The sequence below is a fragment of the Sarcophilus harrisii genome, chromosome X (genome assembly GCF_902635505.1).
Source record: "Sarcophilus harrisii chromosome X, mSarHar1.11, whole genome shotgun sequence".
Taxonomy (NCBI): Eukaryota; Metazoa; Chordata; class Mammalia; order Dasyuromorphia; family Dasyuridae; genus Sarcophilus; species Sarcophilus harrisii.
The window spans coordinates 16,761,987-16,786,437 of record NC_045432.1 but is presented as its reverse complement, the minus strand read 5'-3'; positions in this window follow the sequence as shown (position 1 = coordinate 16,786,437).

Below are 24,451 nucleotides of genomic sequence, written 5' to 3'. Positions count from 1 at the left end.
CACTCTAATGATACATAATAAGGCAAGATTTAATGCTTAACTCAGATAGTCCATATTGATGTTATCAGCACGTTCCAAAATTTTCCACATGAAGCCTCTACCCAGGGATCATTCAAGCTATTTGGGCAGGGGGCTGACTGACTTCAAATTTTTGAAAAAGAATTTAAAATTCTTTAAAAAGTATGCTTGAAGATATATTTTTTGGTTTGGTTTTCTCACAGTTTCTTTTTTTCATTTTTCTTGTACATCTCCAATTCCTTATTTAAATGAAGATGGAATGAGGAAATAATGTCTTTGTCAAAATCTACCTTCTTCAAATGAGTAAAAAATGACCCATCTATGGGTCCTTCTAGCACATCTCTGAAAAGAACTCTTTGTTAGATGAGAGATTTTGTACTCTTAGAGTCCTTTACCAGCAGATGATTTTTGTTCTCTGCACCCCCACACTCCACATCTATAGCATGTACTTTCTTTCATTTTTTCTTTTTTTCTCTTTCTTTCTTTCTTCCTTCCTTCCTTCCTTCCTTCCTTCCTTCCTTCCTTCCTTCCTTCCTTTCTTTCAAGAAAAGAAACAACAGAAGAAAAAAAGTGAACATAATACATGTTGATTTACATTCAGTTTCCATAGTCATTGAAAGAATCGATCAATCACCTCTGGAAAAAGATCCCAAAAAACATTGTTGCAAAACTTCAGAACTATAATCTCAAGGAAAAAATACTGCAAGCTTCTAGACACAAAACAATTCAAGTATAAAGGAGCAACAGTCAGCATTACCCAGGATCTGGCAGCTTCTAAAATAAATAATTGGAGAGCCTGGGATACCGTATTCCAGAAAGCAAAGGACTTGGGGTTACAATCAAGAATCAACTACCTAGTGAGACTGAACATCAACTTTCAATGAAGTAAGAGACTTTTTTTATCATTTCTATTGAAAAAAAAAACAGAAATAAACACACACACACACACATACATATGTATATTATGTAAAGTTTAAATGGTTTACATTCCTAGATGGGAAAATATTTGTAACTCTTGAGAACTATATCTTTTATTGGGGCAGTTAGTGGAGGGTGTGGATATGAATGGACTCTAATATGATGATATCAAAAAAAGAGAGAGTAAGGGGTGAAAAAGGATTGTACTGGAAGTGGGGGAAAGGCGAGATAAAATGAGACAAATTAAATCACATGAAGAGGCACAAAATACATTACAATTCTCTCTATTACAATACAGAGAAAGAAAAGAGGGGGATGATCATTGTCTGAAGCTTAATCTCATCAGTTTTGGCTCAAGGAGGCAATAACATTCATTCAGTTGGATATAGAAATTTATCTTACCCTATGAAGAAGTTGGAGGAGAAAGGGGAAAGAAAAATAAGGGGATGGATAGAAGGGAGGGCAGATTGAAGGCAGGGTGGGATAGAAAAAAGCACTACTAAGAGGTACAGGATGGAAAGAGAGAACAAAAGTATATATGGGAGAGAAATTAGGATGGAGAGAAACATACAGCTGTTTATCATCACTGGAAATGTGAATGAGATGAATTCTCCCATAAAATGGAAGTGAATAGCAAACTTAATTAAAAGCCAGAATCCTATAATATGTTGTTTACAAGAAACACATATGAAACAGAGAGATACATACAGAATAAGGGTAAAAGATGGAGTAGAATTTATTATGCTTCAGCAAAAGCAAAAAAAAAAATCAGTGGTAACAATTTTGATCTCAGATAAAGCAAAAGCAAAATTATATCTAATTAAAAGAGATAAGGAAGAAAACTACATCTTGTTAAAGGATACCATAGACAATGAAATAGTATTAATACTGTACCAAGGGGTACAGCATCCAAATTTTTAGAGAAAAAGTTAATCCAGTTATAGGAAGTAGACAGGAAAACTAGATTAGTTGGTACTTCAACCTCCCCCTCTCAGAATTAGATAAATTTAGCCACAAAATAAACAGGAAAGAAACTAGAGAATTTAATAGAATCTTAGAAAACTTAGATATGATAGGCCTCTGGAGAAAATTGAATATGGACAGAAAAAAATATACCTTTTCTCAGTTGTCTACACAAAAACTGAACATGTGTTAGGCCATAAAAAGCTCAGTCAAATGCAGAAAGGTAGAAAGAGTAAATCCTTCCTTTTCAGACCATGATGCAATAAAAATTACATTCAAAAGAGGAACAGGGAAATATACACTTAAAATCAATTGTAAATTAAATAATCCAATTCTAAAGAATGAGTGGCTCAAACAACATATCATATTAATAATCCATAATTTGATCCAAGAGATTGACAATAATGAGACAACATATCAAAATCTATGGGACAAAACCAAAGGGAAAAAATTTATATTTCTAAATAGAGACATGAATAAAATAAAGAGGAGAATAAATAAATAGAGCATGCAACTAAAAAAAAGTAGAAAAAGAACAATTTGAAAACACCCCAATTAAATGCCAACTAGAAATTCTGAAACTCAAAGAAGAGATCAATAATTGAAACCAAGAAAATGATTGAACTAATTAATCAAGCATATACTTTTTTGAGTAAATTGTAAGGTCTCTTTGCTCTGAGGTTTACCATTCTATGGGCCCTGCAGTTCTCTTGTTTGTCTCCATGACAACTGCCAGACCTGAAGGCTCTGTGAGCTCAAATTCTCTGGTGTCTGAAAATGTCCATTCCCACACCCCATCCAGCTCCCACTCTCCTTACTTCTCTGGGCTGTCACAATTCTGCTCCAGTAGATTCCATCATCTTATCCAGCTGCTGAGCCTTCCCTTCAAAGGGGCTTCAAGCCTGTATATTCTCTCTTTCAAGAGCCATCCCCAATCTCCTTGTAACTCTAAGCTTTGGATGGCCAAACAGCACCTTCAAAGGCAGGACTCATCCCCTCACTAAGAAATTCTGTATTCTCAGCTGCCAGACCCCCAGCATCAGAGATCTTTGAAAGGTCCTGGGATGCCCCGAAAGTCTATGCTGATGTTTTGGCTTCTGAGGCCAGACCCTCCTATGATCCCTAAGAAGCTTTCTTTCCTTTTTTTGTTGCATCATTATTACAGTGTTTATGACTGTCATCACGTACAAAATTTTCAAACTAACCAGTGTCCATTCTAAATCCTTAAACTACACATAATGTGCCTGTACCTGAAGTTATTTTTTTCAACCCAGAATATATTGAAAGACAGCCTAGAATATTTGGAAAGTTACCATTTGAAGGCCCCCTTCCATACCAGAATCATTGTAGATTCACAGATGCCTCAGAGTGCTGGCATGTGGAAGAACAGAAAACACTCCTCTTTTGACACTTTGGTCTTCTAGAGGCCCCCCTCCATGTCTCCTCTTCTTTGTGGGCTCTCCCAGAAGTGATAGTTCCTCTTCTGCATTCCCATTTCTTTGGATAATTTCCCTGCTTCAGCCTTAGAACATCTATCATGTTCTCAGGACGAATCGGAATTGGCTTTTGAGTTTTTGTTTCTTGTACTTAGATAACAACGAAACCCACTAGATATTCCTTTGGAAGTTCCACTAATGCATTGTTAATGGACTCATGAGGAGAGAGAAGGAGAAAGAAGGAATGGGAAGAAACCCTTCTGAAGAGCAATTTGGAACTGTGTCCAAAGGGCTAAAAAACTGCATATTGTTTGACCAGCAATGTCTTTACTTGATCTATATTCCAAAGAGATTGAAAGAAACAGGAAAGGACCTACACATGCAGAAATGTTTACAATAGCTTTTTTTTTTGGTAGTTTCAAGGAACTGGAAATGGAGTGGATGTCTATTAGTTGGGGAATGACTGAATAAGTTATGGTATATGAATGTAATAAAATATTGTTGTATAAGAAATGACCAACAGGATGATTTTAGAAAAACTTGGAAAGACTTACATGGACTGATGCTGAGTGAAGTGAGCAGAACCAAGAGAGCATTGTACATAGCAACAAAAATATTATATGAGGACTGGCAGTGATGGATTTGGTTCCTTTCAACAAGCTAAGAATATACAGGCTCCTAATTCCTGGAATCATTGACATTTTCCATTCTAAGGCCACTTCTCAAACCACATTGTTATTTTTGGTGTCCTTCAATGTCTGGGATGTGGAAGTATTTAGGATACTCAAGCACTGACCTCTTTTTAAGCGTTCTTCTCCCTCTGTCCTAGTTTCTTCTGATTCTTCCAATTGCTCTTATATCTTTCCCTCTCAAGTTTTTGGACACTCCAGAACTGATTTTTATGTTCTCCTTGCTCTGATATAGCTTCTTTCCTTCTCTTTTCTATGGCTATTATCAGATCTGACTTTCTGTGTAGTAAAATCCCAGTTTATTGATAAATTCCATTCTCAGCCTCAGTAAATTTCACCCTTTTTGGTTTTTTGTTTTTGAGGCTATGAGGGTAAAGTGACTTACCGAGGGTCACACAGTGACAAGGACCAGTGCTTTCCCCTGGCCCCACATCTCCTGCTTTCTCTGTTTCACTCAATATTGACTTATTAGCCCTAGATTCTGGATTAGAAACCTCCATAATATCAGCTTTTCTAGATTTTAATTTGCCTCCCTGATCACATATTCTGGCTTCAGTTTTTACTCCCTATAAGTAGAATCAGAGACAGGATTGATCTCCTAACTCAGACATTCTATCTCCATGTTATCAACAACTTCCAACATTCCCACATGAAGGATATCTAGAAGCCAACAAACTTTAGTGTTCTAGGGACTACGCAAGATATGACATGTTGATTTCTAAAGCTGTATCATGCTAATTTGGGTTAAGTATCATTTTTATTTTTTATTAATTGTATTAGGATTACAATGAACATGGGTCTAACTAACTTCAAGACTGAAATGGAATCTGTCTTCCTTATAAACTCCTTAAGTTTTATGCAATCTTATCCTTTTAAAAATTTCCTAAAAGTCATTATTTTTATCTCTTTATTTGAAAAGAAAAACAGAATAGAAAAAAGAGAGACAGAAAAGGAAAATAAAGTAAAACAAAACAAACCCAAAACAAAGCATTGTCATATGCCCAGCAGAATATCAGGGAGGATTCAAAATATATAACAATAAATTTCCAGTTTAAGAAAGGATAATGATAGTAGAAGAAATTATATTCATGACTGTCCATCTTTTCTTTGCTTCCTTGTAGGTAGTCCTTTTGTTCTCTACTGATCACTTTTCTATTTTATTCTTTTTTTCCTCTTTCATTCCTTCCACATCCATAAGCAGGCTATAGTTAAGCACAGATATATTATATCTTATAATATTAGATATTAATTGATAGAGAAATACACACTTGCTCCCCCACATTCACACCCAATCACAGACCCAAAACATATACATATATCTATATACATAGATACATGTCTACATATCTCTATATATTCACACACACACACACACACCCCTATAGAACATGCATTTAAAATACCTATCTGTAATTTAAAACAATTTTAAACAATTTAAAATATTGTTTAATTTAAACATTTATTTAATTTAAAACATTTAAATTTAAATTTAAAATTTTAAAACAATTTATTTAAACAGTTAAATTTAAAACATTTAAAACAATTTTAAACATTTAAACAATATTAGTATGGAGGACATACAATGTTGATTTTTTTCTTGATTGAATCTTTAAGTTTGACTTTGTTTCAGATAAATGAATGATTACTAGACATACTTTTTTCCCTAATAAATTAGACTCCTGATTCATTTTGTAGTGTTTGTATATATCTCTTCTTTCCTAACCTTGCTAACTCTTCTACTTTAATTTGGTTCTTAATTTGTTTGGCTACTACCTAATTTCCTTTCACCCATGGATCCCTCCCTTGTTTTCTTCCCCTACCCTTTGCTTCTCCCTCTGTCCATCCCTCACCATTTATTTCCTTATATATTTGGGAGGGTGCTAAACCCTTCAGGACATATATAATGTTGCCTATTTAACCCATTCCAAATGTAAGTAAGTTTTTAGAACCATGAGCCCTCCTCCCTGTCTGCACATCATTTGTATAAATCTTTCTTTTGAGTTACCCAATTACTGATGTCAATGTTAAATACATGATACACATTGTGGGGTCCCCACTTGCTATTTCTGTGGGGCTAACCTAGAAGTGTTTGCACTTCACAGGGATTAAGCCCTGGTCTGAGGTCTTTGTTCAGGTCCTCTGTTCAGCCCAAAGCCTTCTTCATTTTGTACCAGTCTACGTTCTTCCAAAGGTGCAAATTTGTTCTTTTTCTGGGGAAAATCTGGAATGCCTGGAATTCACTGGCCTATTGTGCCATCTTCCCAGAATATTCCCTAGACATTCTTATTAATTAAAAAAAAAATTCTGTACTGAAGAAATACATAAACCTGCATTTTTGTTCAGTACAGGTTGGAAGAAATAAATTATCTCCTGTGTTAAATCTAATCTCCTTTTTCCTCCTGAGGCAATTGGGGTTAAATGATTTACCAAGGTTCACACAGCTAAGAAATATTAAGTGTCTGAGACTATATTTGAATTCAGGTTCTCCTGACTTCAGGGCCGGTGCTCTATCCACTGTGCAACCTAACTGCTCCTATCTCCTTATTTTTTAAAGGAGTACAAAATGGTCAACATTTGGGCTTACACGGTATATATATGAAAAGAAATCCTCGTGAGTTTTGAGATTTTCCACTTAGAGGCTCCTTCCCCAGCAGAACATTGCTCTTCCCTGAAGACCCCCACTTTTAGCATAGACTATTTTCCAAGACACTGCAAGATCTGTCTTTTGCTCTCCTAAGTCCTCTTTTTGCTCTGGGGTCCCCTCTTCTATGGACACTTCTAGTTCTTTCATTTTTGTTTCCATGGCAACTCCCAGGCCTGTTGCTGTGTGTGTGTATAAACCCTCTTTTTGCTGAAAGTGTCCATTCTCAGATGCCATACATTTCTCCTTCTTTTCTCTAGGCCCTCACTACTCTGGCCTAGCAGATTCTATGATCTCAACCAGCCGATGAACCTGAATTCCAAATGTTTTTAAGCATATATACTCTATGTGCCATAAGCCATCCCCCATCTCAAATTTTCTCTAAGGTTTTCACTTGAAATCTGGGCCTTCAGAGGCAGGACTTATCTCCAGTTAGGAAATTCTGGGTTCTGACCTCCAGGATCAAAGAAACAAAGATCCTTGTAAGGTCCCAGGAAGCCTTGGATGGCAGTATTCCAAGGGGCTGAGATTTTGAATCATATGGCGGAGCCTCCTGGAAGTCATAAAGATTTTCCTTTTCTATTTTGTATTGGAGAATTAATACAATAAACATGAATCTTAATACATACAAAGTTTTAAAACAAACTAATTTCTCTTATAAGTCCTCATCATGTTGCACATTATTTTTTTAAAATAACTTTTTTATTGACAGTACACATGCATGGGTAATTTTTTACAACATCTCTTGCATTCACTTCTGTTCCAACTTTTCCCTTCCCTCCCTCCAACCCCTCCCTTAGATGGCAAGCAGTTTTATACATGTTAAATATGCCATAGTATATCCTAGATACAATATATGTGTGCAGAACCTAACAGTTATCTTGTTGCACAAGAAAAAATTGGTTTTTAAGGTAAAAGTACCTGAGAAGAAAAACAAAAATTCAAACAGTTCACACTCATTTCCCAGTGTTCCTTCTCTGGGTGTAGCTGATTGTGTCCATTATTGATCAATTGGAACTGAATTAGATCTTCTCTTTGTTGAAGAAATCTACTTCTACCAGAATACATCCTTATACAGTATCGTTGTTGAAGTGTATAATGATCTCCTGGTTCTGCTCATTTCACTCAGCATCAGTTCATGTCTTTCCAAGTCTCTCTGTATTCATCCTGCTGATCATCTCTTACAGAACAATAATATTCCGTAACATTCATATACCACAATTTACCCAACCATTTTCCAATTGATGGGCATCCGTTCATTTTCCAGTTTCTAGCCACCACAAAAAGGGCTGCCACAAACATTTTGGCACATACAGGTCCCTTTTCCTTTTTTAAGATCTCTTTGAGATATAAGCCCAGTAGTAACACTACTAGATCAAAGGGTATTTGATTCTATTTTTAATGAGTTATTTTCCTCACTCACTTTTTTATATCTTTTTCTAATTGTCCAATTGAGTTTTTAAGTGAGTTGTTTTGTTCTATGGAATTTTTTTCCATTTCACCAATTTTATTTTTAAAAGAGCTATTTTCTTTTTCCAACTCACTAATTCTCTTTTTCAAGGATTTGATTTCTTTATCCTCTCTATCTTTAAATGAGTGGGATCTCTTGCCAAGCTTCGCTTTCCTTTTCCCATTTTTCTTCTAGCTCTCTTGTGAGAGCCTTTTTAATTTCTTCTATGAGAGTCTTGTGTGTTGAGCACCAGATCATGTCCCCCTTTGGGGATTCATCTGGAGACAGTCTGTTTTTAGTCTCCTCAGGGTTTAAACTTTGCTCTCTATCCACATAGAAGCTATCAATAGTTAGAGCCTGTTTCAATTTTTTGCTCATTTTGTCAAAGAAGAATCAAAGAAAACAAACTAACAAGAAAAACAAATACAAACTGCTTTTTTTTTGAGGGGGTGTTTGGATGGTATTACCAAGCTTCCTCTACAGAGGGGCAGCAGTGAGGCACTAGCAGGACAGCACATGGCTGTGCTGCGTCTGCTCTCTGAGATTCTGAGAGCATGCTGAGATACTGTGGATGGGTGTGGCCCAGTCCTGATAGGTGCTAGCTTTTTGGGGTTGTAGTCTTTATCCCCTGTGTTTTTAGCTTCTCTGCTTGTCTACTGGCTTGCTGCCAGGGCAAAGTAGCCAATACTGTATCAAAGCTCTCCCCACAGAAACGACTGAGATCACACCCCACCACCCTCCGGTCTTCTCAGCTGTGAGCTGCCTGCCTTCCTCTGTCTGCTGTGCTGCTGCTGCCTGCCTTCAGTTTTTGCCTGATCTAACTGCCTCCACCCTCAAGCAAAAACAGACCTTTTCTGGCATATTTCAAGGATGTCTTCTCTTGGTAATTATTTGTGTTTTTCTTCAGTCAAGCAATAATTCCGAGGCTTGTCATGAAATAAATTATTCTGAGAGAAAAGACGGAGCTTAAGTAGATGTGTGCATCCTCTCCACCATCTTGGCCAGAAGAGCAAAATGAATAGTTGCACATTATTTAATTGCAAGTTAACACATTTATTTCAGGTAAGTCTTTATTATTAGGACATTTAGCATGTGAGGGCCAGTTCCAGAACAGATCACTTTAGATTCTCAAAGTCCTTACGGCTATGGCACATGGAAAATTGGAGGATACTCCAGTCTTGACCTTTGGTCTTCTCTGCTGGATATATGTATCCCTTCTTCTAGAGGCTGTCTTCCATCTCTCTTTCTCTTCTTCATGGCCCTTCCCACACCTGAAAATTTCTCTTCTCCAATACCATTTCTTCAGAGCAATTTCCTCTTAAGTTTCTGAATGTCTCCCATTCTCTCAGCACTGGGTTTTGACTTTCTCTAGGCATTTTATTTGAATCAAGAAATTATGTACCCCAAATTCACCTTAATGACTCCTCCAACTCATTCCAGGATTCACTAGTTCGGGATTATAGTCATGATCAATTCAGGATTATATGTTTCCAACAAGCTTATATATTCTAGGTTCCAAGTCAAAGACTTGTTCAAGAACTTTGTCTTCATAATTCACTCCTAATTGGCCCATTCAAATATAGGGCTTACATAAATGTGGGGAAATACTGTGTTTTAAGCTCTAGCTTCCTACCAACTTGCCTACTTTCAGGATACCTGAAATCTAGGCATTCAGTTTTCAAAGGACCTTTGCAGAAAGGAGATTATCATAACTAAAGGAGGACATTCCTAAAATCTGTTTAGATTTTTTTTAGTTTAAGTTGATTTTCTTGTTTTAATTGAACAACCCACTTGAAAATTACCCAATTTCCACAGAGTAGTGTTACCCTTTTCTAAATTCATGTTATAAACACCACAAACTAATAGCCCAAGCTACTGAATATTCAGTATTATTACTCTTTATCAATGAAGGAGTTGCAGAGAGTGGAAATATGTTCAGAAGAATTGCACATGTTTAACCTATATTGGATTAATTGCTGATTAGGGGAAGGGGGTGGTGGGAAGGGAGGGAGAAAAATTTGGACCACAAGGTTTTGCAAGGGTGAATTTTGAAAACTACTTTTGCATGTATTTGGAAATTAAAAGATATTATTTTTTTTAAAAGAGCTGCCGAGGATTCCACTAGATTTTCCTGTACAGATATTTAGCTTTGTGGCTTCTTTTGAATGGTTATAAAATAGAGAATATTTTTACCATACCCTTGTGGCTCTATGGTAAGGATGTGAAATTGGTTTATTTTTAGTATCAGCAATGCCTTTTCAAAATGAAGTTTGAATTAAAGTTTGATGTTATAAGATTATTCTATTTTGTTTTTCTTTTTAATGATCTACCCCATTTCTATATTTAGGTGAAGTAAGAATATATATCTTGGGTATTTACAATATTTTCCATTCATAATCAATCATTTTTTCCCTCAAAAAATCAGTTAGCAATCAAACCTGGTGATTTTTAGTACATTCCCAGATTGGCCTTTTGGAGAATCTGAATACTCTCTGCTCTGATTTCCCATCTTCAAATTGCTCTCTTAGCTCATTCCTTCCATTCATCATGGATATACCAGTCTTTGTGTTAAAATCCTTCTGACCCTTTCTATTCTCAGTTCCTTAAGACCTCTCACTCTCCCACTTCTAATCTCTCTGAATAATGACATTTGAGATTATGTATCCAAATCAAGTTCAGGAATCTGCATTTAAAGTTTCCTTCAAGCCAACACAGGCTAGATTCCAATGTCTTCCATGATCATTTCTTCTGACTTCACTTGCCACTCCCCATTGGGACATTCAATGGCAGTTTTAAAATCCCAGCTTAGAAATTCTTCATTTCTGTCCTCAACTATTTCCACATTCCCACATAAAAAGTACCTAGAAGTCTAAACCTTTATTGTACTAGGGCACATAGAAATCAAAGAACTTTTGGTTCTAAAACCATATCATGGTAACTTGTATTAAGTTCATATTTTTTACTTTATTAATTGGATTATCATTCCAATATATATTAGTTTACCAATATAATGACTTCCAAACAGAAGTCTTTTTCCTAAAACTCTCTCTAATAGAATAATTTAGTTTTTGGTCCAGAATTACTGAAGATTCATTTTTCTTAAAAAATCATGGAAAGAACAGTCTTCACTAAAGCAAGGAACATATCCACCAGTAATTGTTCTATTGTTCAGATTTTGTGGAATTTGGGGATTTTTTTTCTTTTTTAGGGGTAGCCAAAAAATGCACAGTAATCTCACCAAAAACTTTTGATAGCTTATTTCAAGATATGTAAGAGGTTTGTGTATATTTTTTTTCTTTTCTACATCTAGGATTCATAAGATAATTTACACTGAAAGAAATGAATAACCTCATATAAAATTTTACTTTATTTTCAAAAATTAATTGGAAATGCCCAGTATTTTGACCCACTAATAATATTGATTTTCCCTGATTCACCCATGTCCAGCTCTTAATGGCCATAGCATTCTAGGCTCTTTCTTCTGTCTTCACCTTTCTCTTTTTCTCTTAAAGTCTGTCCAAGTTAGGTTCATTGATTCCATTACAATATCTTATCCACCTCTTCCCCTGCCTTTGGATTTTGCTGTAGCATTCAATCTTTCTCAAATATCAGGGTCTTTACCAATGAGTATCATTTAAGAAGAGCTGATATTTTGGATTCTAAGGCCATATTCTCCCATCATCTATATGATATTCCTTCTTAGTTTTCAATCACATAATCATTACAATGTATATGTGTCTCAGTTACAAATTTCCAAAACTAACCCGTTTCTCTTCTTAATCCTTAGCATGTTACTCCTTCATTTGGTTGCCCAAATATACTTTGTATTTATTTTCCTTCATAATACTATCAACAGCAGTTTTGACTGTGGGAAGCCCTAGAGGGAATTTCATTTATTTTGCTGTTCACATGTTTTCATTTTGGAAGCTTGTTTTGGGGAGGTTGCCAAAAATAGACAGTACTTTAATGACACTCTTTTAGAAGTGTAATTGTGAAAGTGTGATTTCTTTGAAAGCAATCCTACTATGGAATATTAATTAAAGGAAATGAAAGGATTGAAATTTTAAGGAAAATCTTCCTGTTTTAGAAAATTTCTAGAACTAGGTAATACTTTGGCTCACTTGAAATATAGATGAAAATAAATCCTTCCCATTAATGATATTTTCAATCTTAAGGCCCCGCCCTGAACAGATTCTGATTCACATTCTCAGAGATTTTCCAGCTATCACTTAGGGTATCTACATTAAACTGGAAAATATTTTTGCCTACTAAGAATATATTGAAAACAAGCTTTTGATATTAGGACATTTAGCATTTGAAAGTCAATAGCAGAGGGAGCGGAGCCAAGATGGCGGAGAAAGCACATGCAACTTTCTAAGCTCCTCTTATTCCCCTCATAACCAACTATTTAATCCAGCCTCAAAAACAGCTCTTCACTGCTTAAATTCATGAAGATCAGAAGCACTAAAATTTACCAGCTGAAGTCAATCTGGAAGATCACCAGGAAAGGTGTGTCCTGAGGGGCCAGGAACAGACTAGCACATGCAGTGAGAGACTGGTATCCTAAGCAGACCAGGGGCGGGAGTGATCTCTGTGGCTAGAAAGCTTTAGAGACCACTCTGCTATAGGCTAACTGCTCTGCCTTGATTACAAAACAGTAAACTGGCAGAGAAATTAAAGCCTAAAACAGAGGGTACTCTAAAAAACGCCAGAATCTAACAAGATCTGGCTGTAACTACTCAAACACGGAAGAGACTCAAGCAAACTGAAACACAGCCCTGCAGCCACATCCTGCAGTTCGGAGCTTTTGCGGGGCACTTACAAACCCACACGGCAGGGGGGCACAGCCTGGGCAGCCTCTAATCAGCACAGTGCGGGGCTCGGCCTGGGGTAATAGAACTTCCCCAACAGGACTGTGCTTCCCAGAGCAAAGACACTTCCAGTCCCTACAAATCCATTCACTGCTCAACTGCTAATACCCACAGCCCCAAGGCGGGATTTGGCTTGGGGTAGTGAAACTCTCACTGCTCAGCATCTAGCCCCAGGGCAGTCATTGTCTCACACAGCAGGGGTTCCTTGCAGGGCATTTTCCCAGCTCTGCCCTGCAGGCCTGAGTTACTTCCTGGTGGGGAACTCTTTCCCAGAGCACTCTAGTACCTCACTGCTTTTTGCAGCCGGCTAGCAGGACAGCTACCCGGCCATACACTTCTCACTGATCTGCAGAGGAAGCTGGTAACCTCCTGGCCCTGAAGGCAGACCCTAAAGGCTTTAACAAAATGAGTAAGAGAATCAAAAGGACAATTGATAGTTTCTACTCAGAAAGAGAACAGCTTTTCACAGTCTCCAGACAATTGTTGGTCCCCAATACAAAAGGCTCTCCTAGAAGAGACTATTAAAAACCTTAAAAGAGAACTAGAAAAAAAATGAGGAAAGGAAAGAGAAGCTATGCAAGAGAGTACAGAAAAGACATATGACTCACTAAAAGAAAAATTTGACAAAGTGGAAAAAGAAAACAACTCCCTGAAATGTGAACTGGCAAAGGTAAAAAACTCCCAAGAAGTGCAGGGAAACAGAATTTGTGAATTGGAGAAAGAAAATAACTCACTAAAAAAAATTAGTGAAATAGAAAAAAATTCCATAGAGCAAAATGACTCATTTAAAAACTCAATCAGACATATATAAAAAGAAGTAAAAAAAAGTTAATGAAGAAAATAACATGCTAAAAATCAGAACTGAACAAATAGAAATGACTGACTCATTGAGACATCAAGAATCAGTCAAGCAAAACCAAAAAAAAATGAAAGATTGGAAAAAATGTCAAATATTTACTTGGAAAAACAAAAGACCTGGAAAATAGATCTAGGAGAGATAACCTAAGGATCATCGGACGACCCAAAAATTATGATTAAAAAAAGAGCCTACATACTATTTTACAGGAAATCATTAAAGAGAACTGCCCAGAAGTAATCGAACCGGAAAGTAAAATAGGTATTGAAAGAATCCATTAAACACCTGAAAAAGACCCTAAAATAAAGACTCTGAGGAATATTATGGCCAAACTTCATAATTTTCAGACTAAAGAAAAAATTCTACAAGCAGCCAGGAAAAGAACAGTTCAAATACCAAGGTGCCACAATAAGGGTCACACAAGATCTGGCTGCCTCAACATTAAAAGATCAAAGGGCCTGGAATTTGATATTCTGAAAGGCAAAGAACTTGGAATGCAGCCAAGAATAAACTACCCAGCTAAGCCGAGCATTTTTTTCCATTGAAGAAGATGGACATTTAATGAAACAGAGGAATTCCATCTGTTTCTAAAGAAAAAAACCAGACAAACAAAAAATTTGATCTCCAACAACAGGACTCAAGACAAGTAGAAAAAGGTAAAAGGAACTCTTGAGAACTGTATTTCTGTTGTGGGTCTACATAAAACCACATGTATAATTTGATTTTACTGATATAGCATAAAAAAGGGAAGTAGAAATGGAAAGGGGATAGTGTCAGAAAAAGGGAAAAGGGGAGATAAAAAGAGGGAAACTACATGTGATGATGAGGCAAAGGAAACCTATCATATCTGAGGGAATTTAGAGAGGGGGAGGAACATTGTGTGAATCTTAATCTCATCAGAGTTGGCTCAAAGAGGAAATAAAGTTTTACAGAGAATCTTCTCTCACCTCATTAAAAAGTGGGAGAGGAAAAGGGAAAAGGAAAAGGAGTAATAAGGGAAGGGTACAAGAAAGGGGAAGGGATTCAAAGGAAGGAGGGAGGGATCCTAAAGAGGGAGAGCTGGGTGACGCAAGGGGGACCAATAAGTTTAATACTAAGGAAGTGGGGAAGGAGGGCAAGAAAAAGAAAAGCATAATCTGGGGATATTAGGATGGCAGGAAATACAGAATTAGTAATTTTAATCGTAAATGTGAATGGGATGAACTCCCCCATAAAGAGGAGGCACATAGCAGACTGGATCAAAAGTCAGAACCCTACAATATGTTGTTTACAGGAAACACATTTAAAACAGGGAGATACATACAGAGCAAAGGTAAAAGGCTGGAGCGGAATCTATTATGCTTCAGGTGAAGTCAAAAAACCAGGGATAGCCATCCTTATCTCAGATCAAGCAAAGCCAAAAATTGATCTAATTAAAAGAGATAGGAAGGAAACTATATCTTGCTAAAAGGTACCTATAGACAATGAAGCAATATCAATACTCAACATATATGCACCAAGTGGTCTAGCATCTAACTTCCTAAAGGAAAAGTTAAGAGAGTTGCAAGAAGAAATAGACAGCAAAACTATAATAGTGGGAGAGCTCAATCTTGCACTCTCAGATTTAGATAAATCACAAAACAAATAAGAAAGACATTAAAGAGGTAAATAGAATATTAGAAAAATTAGGTATGATAGATCTCTGGAGAAAACTGAATGGTGACAGAAAGGAGTATACTTTCTTCTCAGCAGTTCATGGAACCTACACAAAAACTGACCATATATTAGGACATAAAGACCTCAAAATTAAATGCAGGAAGGCAGAAATAGTAAATGCTTGCTTTTCAGGGAAAAAAAATTCAAACCAAAAAAAATTTGGCAAAATAAAACTAATTTACTAAAGAAGATGAGGAAACAAATTTTTTAATAATTTTGATAAGAAAGGTAACACCAAAATTTGTGATGGCTAAAGCAGTAATAAGGGGAAATTTTATATCCTTAGAGGCTTACTTGAACAAAATAGAGAAAGAGAAGGTCAATGAATTGGGCTTGAAATTTAAAAAGCTAGAAAAAGGCCAAATTAAAAACTCCCAATCAATTACTAAACTTGAAATTCTAAAATTAAACGGAGAAATTAATAATATTGAAAGTAAAAAAAAAACTATTGAACTAATAAATAAAACTAAGAGTTGGTTTTATGAAAAAACCAATAAAATCGATAAAAATCTGATTAGAAAAAGGAGAGAGGAAAATCAAATTAGTAGTCTTAAAAATGAAAAGGGAGAACTTGCCACCAATGAAGAGGAAATTAAAGAAATAATAAGAGATTGCTTTGCCCAACTTTACCCAATAAATTTGATAACCTAAGAGAAATGGATGACTACCTCCAAAAATATAGGCTACCCAGATTATCAGAGGAGGAAATAAATTGCTTAAATAGTCCTAATTCCAAAAAAGAAATAGAACAAGCTATTAATCAGCTCCCTAAAAAAATCCCCAGGACCAGATGGATATACATGTGAATTCTACAAAACATTCAAAGAACAATTAGTCCCAATGCTTTATAAACTATTTGAAAAAATAGGGAAAGAAGGAGTCCTACCAAATTCCTTTTATGACACAGACATGGTACTGATACCTAAACTAGGTAGGTTGAAAACAGAGAAAGAAAATTATAGACCAATCTCCCTAATGAATATTGATGCTAAAATCTTAAATAAAATATTAGCAAAAAGACTACAGAAAATCATCCCCAGGACAATACACCACGATCAAGTAGGATTTATACCAGGAATGCAGGGCTGGTTCAATATTAGGAAAACTATCAGTATAATTGGCCATATTAATAACCAAATTAACAAAAACCATATGATCATCTCAATAGATGCAGAAAAATCATTTGATAAAATCCAACATCCATTCCTATTAAAAACACTTGAGATCATAGGAATAAATGGACTTTTTCTTAAAATAATCAGTAGCATCTATTTAAAGCCATCAGTAAGCATCATATGTAATGGGGACAAACTGCAACCATTCCCAATAAGATCAGGAGTGAAACAAGGTTGCCCACTATCACTGTTACTATTTAATATTGTATTAGACTTAGAGAACCCCAGAGATTCTACTAAAAAGTTATTTAAAGGAATAAGAATAGGCAATGAGGAAACCAAATTATCACTCTTTGCTGATGATATGATGGTATACTTAGAGAACCCCAGAGATTCTACTAAAAAGTTATTAGAAATAATCCACAACTTTAGGAAAGTTGCTGGTTATAAAATAAACCCACATAAGTCATCAGCATAGTTATATATCACTAACAAAGTCCAACAGTCAGAGTTACAAAGAGAAATTCCATTTAAAGTAACTACTGATAGTATAAAATATTTAGGAATCTATCTACCAAGGGAAAATCAGAAACTTTATGAGCAAAACTACAAAACACTTTCCACACAAATTAAGTCTGATCTAACCAACTGGAAAAATATTAAATGCTCTTGGATTGGGTGAGCAAATATAATAAAGATGACAATACTACCTAAACTAATCTATTTATTTAGCACTACACCAATTCCCAAAAACTATTTTGATGACCTAGAAAAAATAACAACAAAGTCCATATGGAAAAACAAAAGGTCAAGAATTTCAAGGGAATTAATAGAAAAAAATCACATGAAGGTGGCCTAGCTGTACCAGATCTAAAATTATATTATAAAGCACCAGTTACCAAAACCATCTGGTATTGGCTAAGAAATAGACTAGTTGATCAATGGAATAGGTTAGGTTCAAAGGACAAAATAGCCAATAACTTTAATCATCTGCTGTTTGACAAACCCAAACACCCCAGTTTTGGGGATAAGAACTCATTATTTGACAACAATTGCTGGGAAAATTGGAAATTAGTAAGGCAGAAATTAGGCATTGACCCACCCTTAACACTGTACACCAAGATAAGGTCAAAATGAGTTCATGACCTAGGCATAAAGAATGAGATTATAAATAAATTGGAAGAGCATAGGATAGTTTACCTCTCAGACCTGTGGAAGAGGAAGGGATTTATGACCAAAGCAGAACTAGAGATCATTATTGATTACAAAATAGAAAATTTTGATTATATCAAATTGAAAACTTTTTGTACAAACAAAACTAATGCAGACAAGATTAGAAGGGAAATAATTAAATGGGAAAACATTTTTACAGTCAAAGGTTCTGATAAAGGCCTCATTTCCAAAATATATAGAGAATTGACTCTAATTTATAAGAAATCAAGCCATTCTCCAATTGATAAATGGTCAAAGGATATGAACAGACAATTTTCAGGTGATGAAATTGAAACTATTACCACTCATATGAAAGAGTGTTCCAAATCACTATTGATCAGAGAAATGCAAATTAAGACAACTCTGAGATATCACTACACACCTCTCACATTGGCTAGAATGACAGGGAAAGATAATGTGGAATGTTGGAGGGGATGTGGGAAAACAGGGACACTGATACATTGTTGGTGGAATTGTGAACACAGCCAGCCATTCTGGAGAGCGATTTGGAACTATGCTCAAAAAGTTATCAAACTGTGCATACCCTTTGATTCAGCAATGTTTCTATTGGGCTTATACCCCAAAGAGATACTAAAGAAGGGAAAGGGATTTGTATGTTCTAAAATGTTTGTGGCAGCCCTCTTTGTAGTGGCTAGAATCTGAAAAATGAATGGATACCCATCAATTGGAGAATGGTTGAGTAAAATATGATATATGAATGTTATGGAATATCATTGTTCTGTAAGAAACGACCAGCAGGATGAATACAGAGAGGATTGGCAAGACTTACATGAATTGATGCTGAGTGAAATGAGCAGAACCAGGAGATCGTTATATAACTCAACAATGATACTATATGAGGATGTATTCTGATGGAAGTGGATTTCTTCGACAAAGAGATCTAACTCAGTTTCAATTGATCAAGGATGGATAGAAGCAGCTATACCCAAAGAAAGAACACTGGGAAATGAATGTAAACTGAATTTTTGTTTTTCTTCCTGGGTTATTTTTTACCTTCTGAATCCAATTCTTCCTGTGCAACAAGAGAACTGTTCGGTTCTGCACACAGATATTGTATCTAGGATATATTGTAACCTATTTAACATGTATAGGACTGCTTTCCATTTGGGGGACGGGGTGGAGGGAGGGAGGGGAAAAATCGGAACAGAAGTGAGTGCAAGGGATAATGTTGTAAAAAATTACCCTGGCATGGGTTCTGTCAATAAAAAGTTATTTAAAAAAAAAGGAAGTCAATAGCAGAGCAGATCCTTTTGGATTCTCAGGGTCCTTACATCTATGGCGTATGCAAAATTAGAGGACACTCCAGTCTTGACCTTTTCTTTATCTTCTGGATATTTCTATCCTTTCTTCTAGTGCAAAATTAGGGAATCTTTTTTTCTGCCTAGAACCATTTGGATACTTATAACATCACTGATCGACCCTACAGAATTATCAACTTAAACTTAAACTTAAAATTCAAGCAGTGGGAATTTGTTATACCTACCTTTCAGCTCATCATTACCTGAGATTGATTATGCAAAAAATTTTGCAAATCTGAAAGCTGATGTTTCTATCCCTGTTCTAGAGGCTCTCCTCAATGTCTTCTCCATGGCTCCTCTCACACATCAAAGAGTCTTTTCTCCAATCCCATTACATCTCCCATCCTTTCAGGACTTTTCCTTGTTTTGCATTTGATTTCTTTGTTTGATTCTCTTAGATTTCCCTGATTCCAGTAGGCATTCTATTAGAATCAAGATATGATGTACAAAAGAAAAAATGTCTTTTTGACTCATGTAACTCAGGATTCCAAGATTTTCTAGTTCAGGATTTTAGTCCCACTCTATTCAGGATTGTATATTTCTATCAAGTTTAGATGTTCTAGGTTCCAATTCAAAGACATCTTTAAGAATTATGGTTACATAATCCATTCTGAATTGTTCTATTCCATGTTGGATCTAACTTTAGTACTGTATTCTGCCACCAATTTGCCCACTTTCAGCATGCCTGTAAGCCCAAACATAGAGGTTTCTAAGGATCTTTACAGAGAGGAGATTTTCATATCTGAAGGAATAGCCTCCCATTATGTGTTTCTATTGTTTTTGCTTTTATTCATTTTACTGTTTTATTTGAACAACATAGTTATCTCTTATCCATAGACTGATGTTTAAACAGTAGCCTTCTCTTTTCCTAAATCCATGTAACACAACAGCATGTTTTAATGGAACAAATATTCAGCATCATTAATACTACTTACCAACAGCTATTTTTGTCAATGAATCAATTGGACAGGATTGCACTAGTTTTTCCTGCCCAGTTATTTGAATTTGAAGAGTTTACAAGGTTTTTGGTGGCTATAAAATAGGTAGTATTCTCACCATAACCTTGAGGCTCTGTGGTTGAGAATGTTTATTTTTGCACCACCAAAGTAGCCTCAAAATGAAATTCAGACTTATGTTTGATCTCAAGAACAATTTGCCTTGTTCTCATTTTTAAATACTTGTAAAAGGTCAATATTTGCATAAAATAAGGAGATATATATGCATATATATCTTTTGAATTTATGATAATTTTCCTTCTAAGATCCATTTAGAGTAAATCATTTTTGTTCTTGGAGGTCACCTAGAAATAAAATATAATTTTCAGAATTTTCCAAGATTTGCCCTTTGGTGTCTCAGGACACTTTCTGCTCTGATATTCCTTCTTCTGAATGCTCTCCTACCTCCTTCCTTCCCTTCACCATGGCTATAACACGCTATCTGCTAACACCCTCTTGTTTCTGACTATTTCCATTCTCTGCTTCTGAATGCTTCCTACTGTCCAACTTCTAGTCTCTCTGAACAATGACATTCTAGGGACCATCCAAGATATGACATTTTGGGTTCTAAAACCATATTATGCTAAATCTGATCAAATGACTATTTTTATTTTCCATATATTTGATTATGATTACATCTTATATGGGTATTACCAATATGATGATTTGAAATAGAAGACATCTTTCTTATTAGCTCGTTAGAGTTCACACAATGTTTTCTTGCCAAAAAATTCTTGATAGTCATTTTTAATAATAGTAAGTGAAACAATAATCCTTAATTTAAAAAAAAAAAGAAATACATGGAACTTTCATTGTTTAGCTGTGCAGGGACTTGTAGTTGGGAGTTGGGGGCTTTGGCTCATCAATTCTAACTAAACATCTCCCGCTTTCTGTCTTCTAGTCTTTTCCCAAAATGACATTCCTTTTTTACATTCTCATTCTTTTCAGGAATTTACAATTGTAATTTTCAGGATTAGTTGTGTGATTAGAGGAATGGTCTTTCTGAAGTTCCCCAGTTGTAAAGGGAATTAGAATGTGGTGGAAAGAGGATTTGAAGTTAGAGGGTCTGGGTTCAGATTCTAATACTGCAAGTCACTACCCCTCTCTGGGACTCAGTTTCCTAATCTGTAAAATGAAGGTGTTATACCAGGTGATTTCAAAGATCTTTTCTACCTCTACCTTTATGATTTAGTGTTCTTGAAGGTCCTTTCCCAGCTTAAAAGCCTATGTTCTTTAGGTGCTCAGCCTAACTGGGATGTGCCAAGGCTATGTGTTCAAGTATTTCTTAAAGAGAACTCAGATAGACATGTTGAAAATTGCTCATGCTGGAAAATTCTGCCAAACTATCACACAGACATCTCTAGTTGTTCACTTAATCCAGTCCTCCAAAAGATATGTCTGGCATTTTGTAACTTTTTAAATAAGGGGCTACCTTAAGAAGCTAGATGCCATCCAACTCTAAAGAAAAAAATAAAGGAACACAGGACCTCTCCCCATGGTGAACATAGCCTATTAGCTACAGCAGCCTGAGAGACAGGAACAAAAACACACACTTACTATACACATACATGTACACACATGTATATATGTCAAGCTGCAAGTAATATGTATACTATATGTATTTAACATACAGATATATTTAATATAAATGTATTTTAATGTATATAAATATAGTGTATAATGCATAATATTATATGTTCCATATTATATATAGATACTTTGTGGTGACAAATTAGGTTTTACAAAGATTCAATGGAAACAAATGCAATTTTGTGGAATAATTTGGGAGATTTGTGAAAACAAAGACATTGATTGCTCAGAGCATTTCTTAGAGCAATTGAAACTCAGAAACCGGTGGGAATGGAAGCAGCCACCTGTATATTAAAATTTTGTTTGAAAGTAGCTCAGTCCTTCTTCTAAAAGGGAAGAGTTGCCATGGCAGCAAAGGAGTCTGTGACTGTTTTGTGTTCTTTTGGAAAAGGCTCAGGTGGAGTATTTGTGTTGCTGGGAAATTGTGTAGGGGGAACCTAGGAAAAGGGAGTACTTTCACTTAAAGAACTATAGAATCTGAAATAATGTCCATATTCTTGGATATGACAATTCTCCTTCATAATGGACATGACAATTCTCCTTCACCTAATAAGGTGGGCATTTATGATGCTGATGCTGAGTTTCAAAGTAAATGAAAAAAAAATTACCTGTGAATGGGTTCTTAAAATATTTAGAAAAATCTGCCTGCAAGGAATTTGCTGTCATTTACATGGTCATTGATGTTTTCTGCTTCTGGGAGCCAAATGAAGATGGTTCTGGAGCTAATATGAATAGCTGTACTACCTCATCTTTGGACCTTTTGCAGTGCCAGGTCCTGAGCTCATTGCTACAATTCAGCTTTCCCCAGCTCGAAGGGTAATGAACATTAAGAGCTCTGTCTCTATGCAATAAAAATAACAGACAATTTTTTCTCCTGAAATAGATAAAATGATAATCTTTATTTTATTTTATTTTAGCTTTTTATTTACAAAACATAGGTATAGGTAATTTTTCAACACTGAACCTTGCAAAACCTTTTGTTTCAAAAATTTTTCCCTCTTTCCCTCTACCCCCTCCCCTAGATGGCAGGTTGACTACCTGCATGTTACCATATATGTTACATATGCTAAAACATATGTTTATATATATAAATGTTAATATTTAATATATATCAATTATATATTACATTATATATAATATAATATGTTAATATATATAATATATGCTAAATCCAACATATGTATACATATTTATAGAGTTATCTTGCTGCACAAGAAAAAATGGATCTAAAAAGAAAAAAAAATCTGAGAAGGAAAACAAAAATGCAAGCAAACAACAACAGAAAGAATGAAAATGCTATGTTGTGGTCCACACTCAATTCCCACAAGCCTCTCTCTGGGTGTAGATGGCTCTCTTCATCACAAGATCATTGGAACTGGCATCAATCATCTCATTGTTGGAAAGAGTCATGTTCATCAGAATTGATTGTTGTATAATATTAATGTTGCCGTGTATAATAATCTCCTGGTTCTGCTCATTTCACTTAGCATCAGTTCATGTAAGTCTCTCCATGTCTCTCTGAAATCATCCTGTTGGTTATTTCTTACAGAACAATAATATTCCATAACAAAGAATGACAATCTTGGGAAGGCCATAGGAGTTACCAGTGGTGACTCAAATATGGGACAGAAAAGCTTCAGGACGAACCATCTCCATTCCAAAAGGTATATTCTGTGGGATAATGCATTTTAAGTATGCTCAAGTTTGCCCCATCTTAAATAAAAGTCTTCCTTTGACCCTTCTTGTCCATTTGCTATGATACATTTCATCTCTTTCTTAGGTGCCTTGTGACCTAAACTTCTTGAAAAAAATGAGAGATTGGAGTTCCAGGGGCAGAGCCAAGATGGCAGAAAGGACATACCAATTAGCAAATCCAGCCTCTGAATTAGCTCTGGACTGACAGAATTCACAAATATTGGGAGTGTAACAAATTACCAGTAGGAGATAATTTCAAAGATTGCCAGAAAAGGTCTGTTTCAATTGGAAATGGGAGGGAGGCAGCCAAACACAAGCAGGCTGAGCACAGATGCCAGCACAGACAGTGCAAAGTCCTTGGGCAGTGTGGACTCCACGGGGCAGAGAATCTACAGGGTGGAATCTACAGCAGCAGTGTTGCCACTCTGCCCTGGTTGCAAGCCATTAGGTCAGCAGAGAAGGTCTAAAATAGCCAACACAAACACAAAAGATAAATAGTGAACCTCAAAAATGCCAGAATCTCATGGGACCTGACCCTGTGCACCCAGCACGGACCTAGCACAGCTTGTAGAGGAAGCTTGGAAAACCTCTCCTGTCCTAAAAGCAGCCCTTAACTTTTTTTAATAAGTAAAAAAGTAAAGAGAACTCTGACCATAATCAGCTTTTATGGTGAAAGAGAAGAAGAGATTTCAAACTCTAAGGAGACTAAAAGCAGATCGTGATCAGATGAAGCCCCAAAAGGTGATATGACCTGGTCCCCATTACACAAAGTTCTTCTAGAAGAAATTTAAAAGAATCTGAAAAGAGAGCTAGAAGAAAAATGGCGTAAGGAAATGAAAACTCTGCTAGAGGGTTTGAAAAAGGCATATAACTCAGTAAAAGATAGATTTGATAAAAAGGAAAAGGAAAAGAACTCCTAGAAAAACAGAATTTGTGAAACAGAAAAAGAAAACAACTCCTTTAAAACAATTTGTGAAATGGAAAAAGA